At 33.7% G+C, this 7,222-nt stretch overlaps 1 protein-coding gene across 3 annotated transcripts in view; it reads left to right on the plus strand.

Moving 5' to 3' along the window:
- Positions 1-5,009, plus strand: part of LOC111864635 (dnaJ homolog subfamily C member 5-like) — a 38,487-nt gene extending 33,478 nt beyond the window's left edge. For all 3 annotated transcript variants that reach the window (XM_023852018.2, XM_023852019.2, XM_023852021.2), the window contains one exon: positions 839-5,009. The gene's annotated coding sequence lies outside the window, so the exon portion shown is untranslated. The remainder of the gene's footprint in view (positions 1-838) is intronic.
- Positions 5,010-7,222: the final 2,213 nt, after the last annotated feature.

Raw genomic sequence — 7,222 nt, forward strand, 5'->3', positions numbered from 1 at the left:
TTTGTGCTGTCCTTGGTTCATATAAACTATCGGAAGTTGGCACAGGTGTTTGGAGATAGGAACTAGGACTAGCTTTATCGATTTGGCCCAACAGAATAGGCTCCACCTGAAAACAGAGACAGAATCCAGTCTTTAAAACGCCTTGTTTTAAGTAAAAAGCAGGGAAATGGATTATGTCCAGAAACATTGTATTTCTCAAACTTTCTTATGAAGTACCCCCTTTAAAATGTTTTTGAAGTACCCTAAGTACCTACAATTTTCATACCATAGTTTTTCTAACCCATGTTTAAATGATTTAATTGCAACTGAATGTTTGGAAGAATTAATAGACATTGAACTTGATTTTGTACTTACCATTGTGCACATGAATGCAAGTACAAAAATTCAGACATTCTAGTTGTGTTCACGTGCCCCCAGACTTCTCAGACGTACCACCAGTTGACAATCATTGGCCACCCTCATGTTCTGGAACGCTACTTTACCTTTTTAGCTATGATACTGAGAGCCTTTGCCCTATCCACATCGCTTTGTGAGTACCTCATATCTTTTCACTTCAACTATTGCCAGACCTGCTCAAACCTTCCGCATTGTCATGGCTTATAAGATGGCACTTGCTGCAGAGACCATCACGTTCTGAAATATGTATATTTTCATGAAATGTGTATTTACAATCTTTTAGTGGGATGTTATTATCATGTTTTTTATATGTTAGCTAGGTGATAAGGCACAATGTTTGATTTAATATTGTCAGCTATAGGATTAATTTAACAAAATGCTTTTTAATGTTTACGTATATGACATGTTCATATCTTCTAAGATGTGTTTTCTTTTGACACAGGTTGAATGACACTACTTGGCTCCAAGCCTGCCTCACACCAAAGTACAGACCTTCAGTTGTAATTGATTTTGATCATGATTGTAACAACACTTGGGCCTTGAATAAGTCTTGCTGTTTAGAAACAAAATTTGGCACATCAAAAATGGCATCTTACGTATGGAAAGTATTTCAGCATGTATATAATGTTTTGTTTTCCAGTTTGGTTTTTGTGATACTGTGAATGCAGAAGTATTGTGTCTTTGTATGGGATGTTTGTAAGCATATCATGCAGAGCAAGTACATTATTCCATATTAGTTTTCAGTTTGAATTTATTAATTATATCCCTCTTTAATGAATGCTCTGGAGCCATATTGACTCTGAATGTAATGTTCATAAGCATTATTAATAATATGGCATCTTGGCTAGTAAGAGTGTTCATATCATACAGCATAAATCAAGCCCTAGATTTTCACTGTAGTGACACACAACAGCATCTGTAAAGTTTAATTATCTGTGGAAATGAGCAGTGCAGGTGTCTACAATGCCAATTTGTAAGTAGTGAACTAAGTGTTAGTTCTCTAAGTTTGGTCATGGTACACTGAAAATATAATTGTCTCACTTTTTAGTAGATAATTGCATTCGTTTTGTGTTGGCATCAGTTTTAAAATTATCGGCATTCCTGTTTTCTACTTCTGCTATGAAACTTGAACATTGTTGACATCTGAATCTCTATTCATAGAAAACTATTTGTAATTAGCACTTCTGTGAACTCGTAATTTAAATTTCATATAAGGACAAAAACCAGTATAATAAAATATATATATTTGTTTTGCTATTTGCAGACGGTTTTGATGCTCCAGTTTATTCTTTTGTGGTAGATATTGTAACTATGGAAGTTCATGTGCATTTGTGCATGTGTATGCAGAACAATGATATGTAACTGCAGTTGGTTTTCAGTGTTGAATTGTAAGGGTTAGGATTTAATTATCTCAAGTTTCAAGACATGCCTTCAAGAACCTGCATTTTAACCTTTATTGTCTGTGTAGCCCACAGCTGACACATGCACTAGTTTTGCAGGCACCAGTTGTCTAATGTCACTTTTGCATTATAAATCCCATTACTCTCAAGGTTTAAGTCCAACCAATAAAGGTTCATTTTTATTTTTTGAACAGTCAGCCTGGAGTATCACAGATGCAGACACTAAGAAGAGAGAGAATTTTGGTGAAGAATGTTGATTTGAAAGCATGTGTTTCAGAAACAAATTATTATAGAAGTACAAAATTAATAATCCCTTTTTACAAAACAAATTTGAAAGACACTGTAGACCGAAAATATTCCATTATGGAAATCTTCAACATAATTTCTTTTCCTGATGTACAGTGCACATAAAATATGTTTGGTGTTTCAGAGTGTTATATTTTCATAACCGTAATATAACTTAATGAAAGAACCAAAGATGACGGCATAATCAGAATTTTTGTTAGCACATTTCCACATGGCCATCTGTTGTAATGCTGCATATAACATCCTGTCTTGGTCAAAACCTCTTTCTTTTTTTTTCTCTTTTTTTCTGAGACTAATGTGCAAAGACCACTTATCCAGGTATGTAATAAAACTTTGTATTTCATCAACTGTAAGAAGATGATTTTGAAGTTCTCCTGCAGGGTGGTGCACCACCCCATTTTAGCACCTTCTCAGGTTGTTGAATGGGTAGAAGTAGCCCTATTTTATAGCCTTGTATATCCCTAGATAAATGACCATTCGATTTCTTTTGTGGAGGTAGATAATTATTGCATTTTGTAGGGTCGCTGGTCATGTTGGCAGTGTTTGAAACATTAAAGCATAGAATTATGGCAGCTATTGAAACTATAATACCAGAAGTTCTCTGTGTTTGGGCCAAGGTGGAAAACCTCAGGATCAGCATCATTACAAGACCTGCATATTTGGAACTTTCCTGATCGAAATTCTATATGTGTTGTCATCATTTACACTTTTTATATGTCTTCGCTATGAAACTATAACATATTGAAACTCTGAATGTAATTTGCAGAGATCCTGTCATTTAGAATGTCTTACTTCACTCCATAATGTGTGTGTGAGTACACTTGTGTAGGTATTCCAGAACAGTGACTGGACTCTAATACATATTAGAAGATATGCCCGGAATGAGATTATGTGAAATATGTGAAACGTTAAAATTTAGAAATAAATTTAATGTGTGGCATATAGTTATGTGCAGAAAAGTTTAACTCCTCTTTATGTGTGCATTTGTTACTACTACGCCTAATAGTTTTCAAGACTTCAGGCAAAACGTTTGGGATTGTAACCTCCAAAATATCAGCTGCAAGGGGTTACTAAATGCACACATGATTGCCACAGGTACTGGATATTCAGTAAGTCTGGAACCACAGGCAATATTGGAGTTTTGACATAGCTGTTAAGAAAATACACTCAGCAAGTCCATCATTCACAACAACATGAAGATGAAAATGTTTTTGCCAGTCCAGGAGAGTGGTGTGAATTGTTTGTGGTGCCATCTTGCATCCTGCAGTAACAATCTCTGTTTGTCCACACAGGTGTGGATGACTTGGGGGGCCATTCTGGGTGATGTCTATGGAATGTTTTTGTAATTCACTGACTGACCTGCACAGCAACGGAATTCCTTTCACATAGTGACATCAGTCCCAGCTGAAAAAAAAAGAGAAGACATGTATTGCCTCAAACTCCAGACATATGGGACATTATGTAGAATACTCATTGAGGAAGGGTTAAGATATTGTTGTTGCAGGACATGGATTTTGAAATTCATTCCAGCAGTGTATTAGAAGTTCTCTTAAGAACACATTACAACTCAGAACAGTAAAAATCATTCACATGTCAACACACTGCTCTAAATTTAGTAATTTTAAGCCTTTATTATGCAGATAGAATAAGTCTGGAGTGCTCTGTGTCTAATGAAAGACATTTGTAATGAGGGAATGTAATTGCTATGTGCAGTATGTTCTTTCACACCCATTCTGCTGAACAGTTTCCAGTTGCACTCCAGAATTTGTGTGACCAAGGGATAATTGGACAAGTTGTTTCAAAACATTTGTGTAGTTTATTCTTCTTTAACAAGTATTTTTCTTGGTGTTGCAGCATTTAAAATTGTGTGTAAAATTCACTTGAAATTATCAGAATTACAAATAATGATAATCTTCGAATGAGGAACTTGAAAATTTAAAACTACTGAGTTTTGATAAATGTGACCAGTTGGTCAAACATACATTTTTACAATTAGAACTCTCTTCTCAGAAGTATGTACTAAATGTTTTACTTGACATTTAAATCAGTATTAACATTCACAGACATATTTTCCGTCCCATTATTTAACAGAGCTTTGGTCTGATGTGTCTGTACCGGAAACAGCAGTTGATTATCATAATTTTCTGTTTCAGTATGTTAAAGCTATAAGTGATAGAAAAGTACTGAGGTATTTATCCAGGTTTGCTGAATTACTCAGCAAACATGTATTCCTGTTTTATTAGTTTGATTTCATTAAATTATTGTTTGTATGTATATTTGTATAAAAATTTGGTAATGCTTTATTTAATTGCTTCAAAATATAGTATTCACAAAATTGAAAATACAGGGTGAGGATTGTGTTAGTATATGAAAGACATACCAAAGAGGCTTAAGAGTATGTAGTGGAGGAAGAAAACATAGATTTTTGGGAGCTACTACTGAATGATGCAGTAATGTAAATTTGTGATTAAACATTTTGGTATAGGTTCCTGCAAATCAAATTGAAGTTCATTAAGACTATGTAGCCATAATACCAGTAGTATTGTTTCCTTTGATGATTTACTCTATAGAACTGTGGTTGTAAAATTTTAGTGTTCTCTACAGAAACTAAATTTTATATTACATGTGAGATGACCCAGACTTCATTATAATCAAATGTTGATATTAGGCTCTCATGGTGGTTCATTGTTGATGTTAATTCTGTGCTTGGGTTTTTGCTTCATGTGGTTATGGGAAGTATTGCCATATTTTTGAGGTACGTGCTAGCCCGTCTTCAAGACTGAAGGTTGCATCTTTACCTCAATAGCACAGGTAACACTACTCAGTCACATTGTATAAAGACCCAAGAGCAGAATAAATGTGAATTAATGTTCCGTATGCAGGAAAATTTGGTTGCTGAAAAGATAGCAAGGAATTTATATTATAATATAGTTGCTATAAAAGAGTTTTCTAAAAGTTTTTAGTTTGGTTCCTATTATCTAATGTATTGAGGAAACTTGCCTTCTGATACATACCTCATGTATTGGAATTCATAGATGAAACCCAGTAAACATATTACATTCTTTTTTTCTTCATTTTTCATATATTCTTAGCTTCTCAGACATCTCCCACCCTTTTTTTATCATATTCTGTGGATAGCACCATGTTAGTATCATATGGATGTCCCTTGACAGTTGAAGTCAGCTCCTTTTAAAAACACTTAAAATTTATTTAATACTCGTCTTCTTTTGCTATTTTTTGTGTGGTATTCTGGACATGGCTGATTTTTTTCTGTCATGTTGTGTGTGTCAGATGGGAATTTTACTGTTGTGGATGGCTACAATTGGCAAGGTGCATCCCAGACATATAATGCTTATGTAAATATGCATATATATTGTAATCTCATAAGACAATCTCATGTTTTGTTCATCCAGTGCTTCTTTTTTCACCACTGTCCTAACTTTTTACTGATTAACATGTTTGTTGATTTCAAAAAAATGTTCCTGTGGTTCTCATCAGTTTTATAGTTTTACAGTAATGCATTCCATTTCCCTATAATGAATGAATGAATGAATGAATGAATGAATGTGCAGTACAAGGGTTGTATTTATGGTCTGTAGTTGTTCAGTGGTAGCCATATATTGGTGTTCTTTGGTTCTCAGTTCTCATATCTTGTTTCTTGTTTGTAAGTAAAAATATGAACTTAATTAATTTTAACTTTTCTTCATAATATATGAATTTAAGATACACAAAAGAAGGACTTGTTTCATTTATGAGCACAGAAGTATTTTCTGTTGGCTCTGGTAGCTAGAGATACCAGTTAAATAAATGCCTAATCCTCCTGGAATTTGAGGTTCACATTTTAAGATAAATAAATAAACTATACACACATTTTGTGAATATGCAACAATGTTGCATAAGAAATTGGTGTTGGTTTATTTATGCATAGGTTTCAATAAACTCAGTTGTTAACAATATTGCTAGGAATGAATAGTTGAACGCCATTTTTTATATATATCTGTGTATACATAATCTTTTTGTTCCATTCCTGTAGTGCAGGAGATGACTTTCTCATCTTCTGCTGTGGACACCTGTCTTTGATATGCAAGTGGAATATTAAAGAGTAAAATATGAAAAATTATCCTCAGTTATATAAATTAATATTGTATTCACTCAAAATGATTTTTTCTTACCAGCCTATTCTGAGTACAAATGGAAAATATTCAAGTATATGTTTATTTCATGGTGGAAGTTTAGGTCTCAGGTCAACCAAGATACTAGTTTATAAATTATACAGAAAATTTAAGTAAATTGTGATATTAGGAAGAATTTACTTATCTTAATTGTTCCACTTTCATGTTTTAGAACAGATGTAGCATTAATTGACCTCAAAACAAAAACATGAGAACAATAATGTATGAATATCAATGCTGGTGCCATTGTATAAAATAAATAATCTTTACTGTATCATTTTACAGAATTAAGATGGTAAAAATAATAATGTGAAGTGAGCAACATTTATGAATGTACTTATTCTTAGGAAAAATGAAAATCTGTGGTTTGAAACAGACCCACAGTTAATCTGAAGAAGATGGTATATTCTCTCTACTAAACCTCTGATTGCACATATATACATTGTGTGTTTGTTGTTGTACTGTAAAGCACTATTTGAGTACTGGAACAAATAGTAGCGTAGCTAGTTAGTTCCAACGAAGCAGAACTTTGGCACTTCATTATTGTAACCTTAAACACTAAAACTACAAAAAGTACTGAGTTGTACATTATAAATAGAATAAATTTAAAGGAAAAGAATGAAGAAGCGTGGTTGAGGTTCCATTTTCCATAATATCCTTCACTCAAGACTATTGGATGAATGATCCAGAAGAGAGGACTTGAATGGTGGGAAGCAAAAAAAAGCAAACTGACAGGTCACACCCTAAGCAGTATGGCCTGTTGTAAAATCCCTCACAGAAGAAAAAAGAATGGACTGAAGGCACCCCTTGCAATTCATGGTATCTTAAGCCCATATTTCATCTAATTGATAAAACTAACTGCAGACTGCTTAGAAAACCACACCACATGACTTGCGTGACCATGCAACCATTTTGATACATTGTGTGACTGACCATAAATTACAGGTT

This window comes from Cryptotermes secundus, unplaced genomic scaffold (genome assembly GCF_002891405.2).
Source record: "Cryptotermes secundus unplaced genomic scaffold, Csec_1.0 scaffold145, whole genome shotgun sequence".
Classification (NCBI taxonomy): Eukaryota; Metazoa; Arthropoda; class Insecta; order Blattodea; family Kalotermitidae; genus Cryptotermes; species Cryptotermes secundus.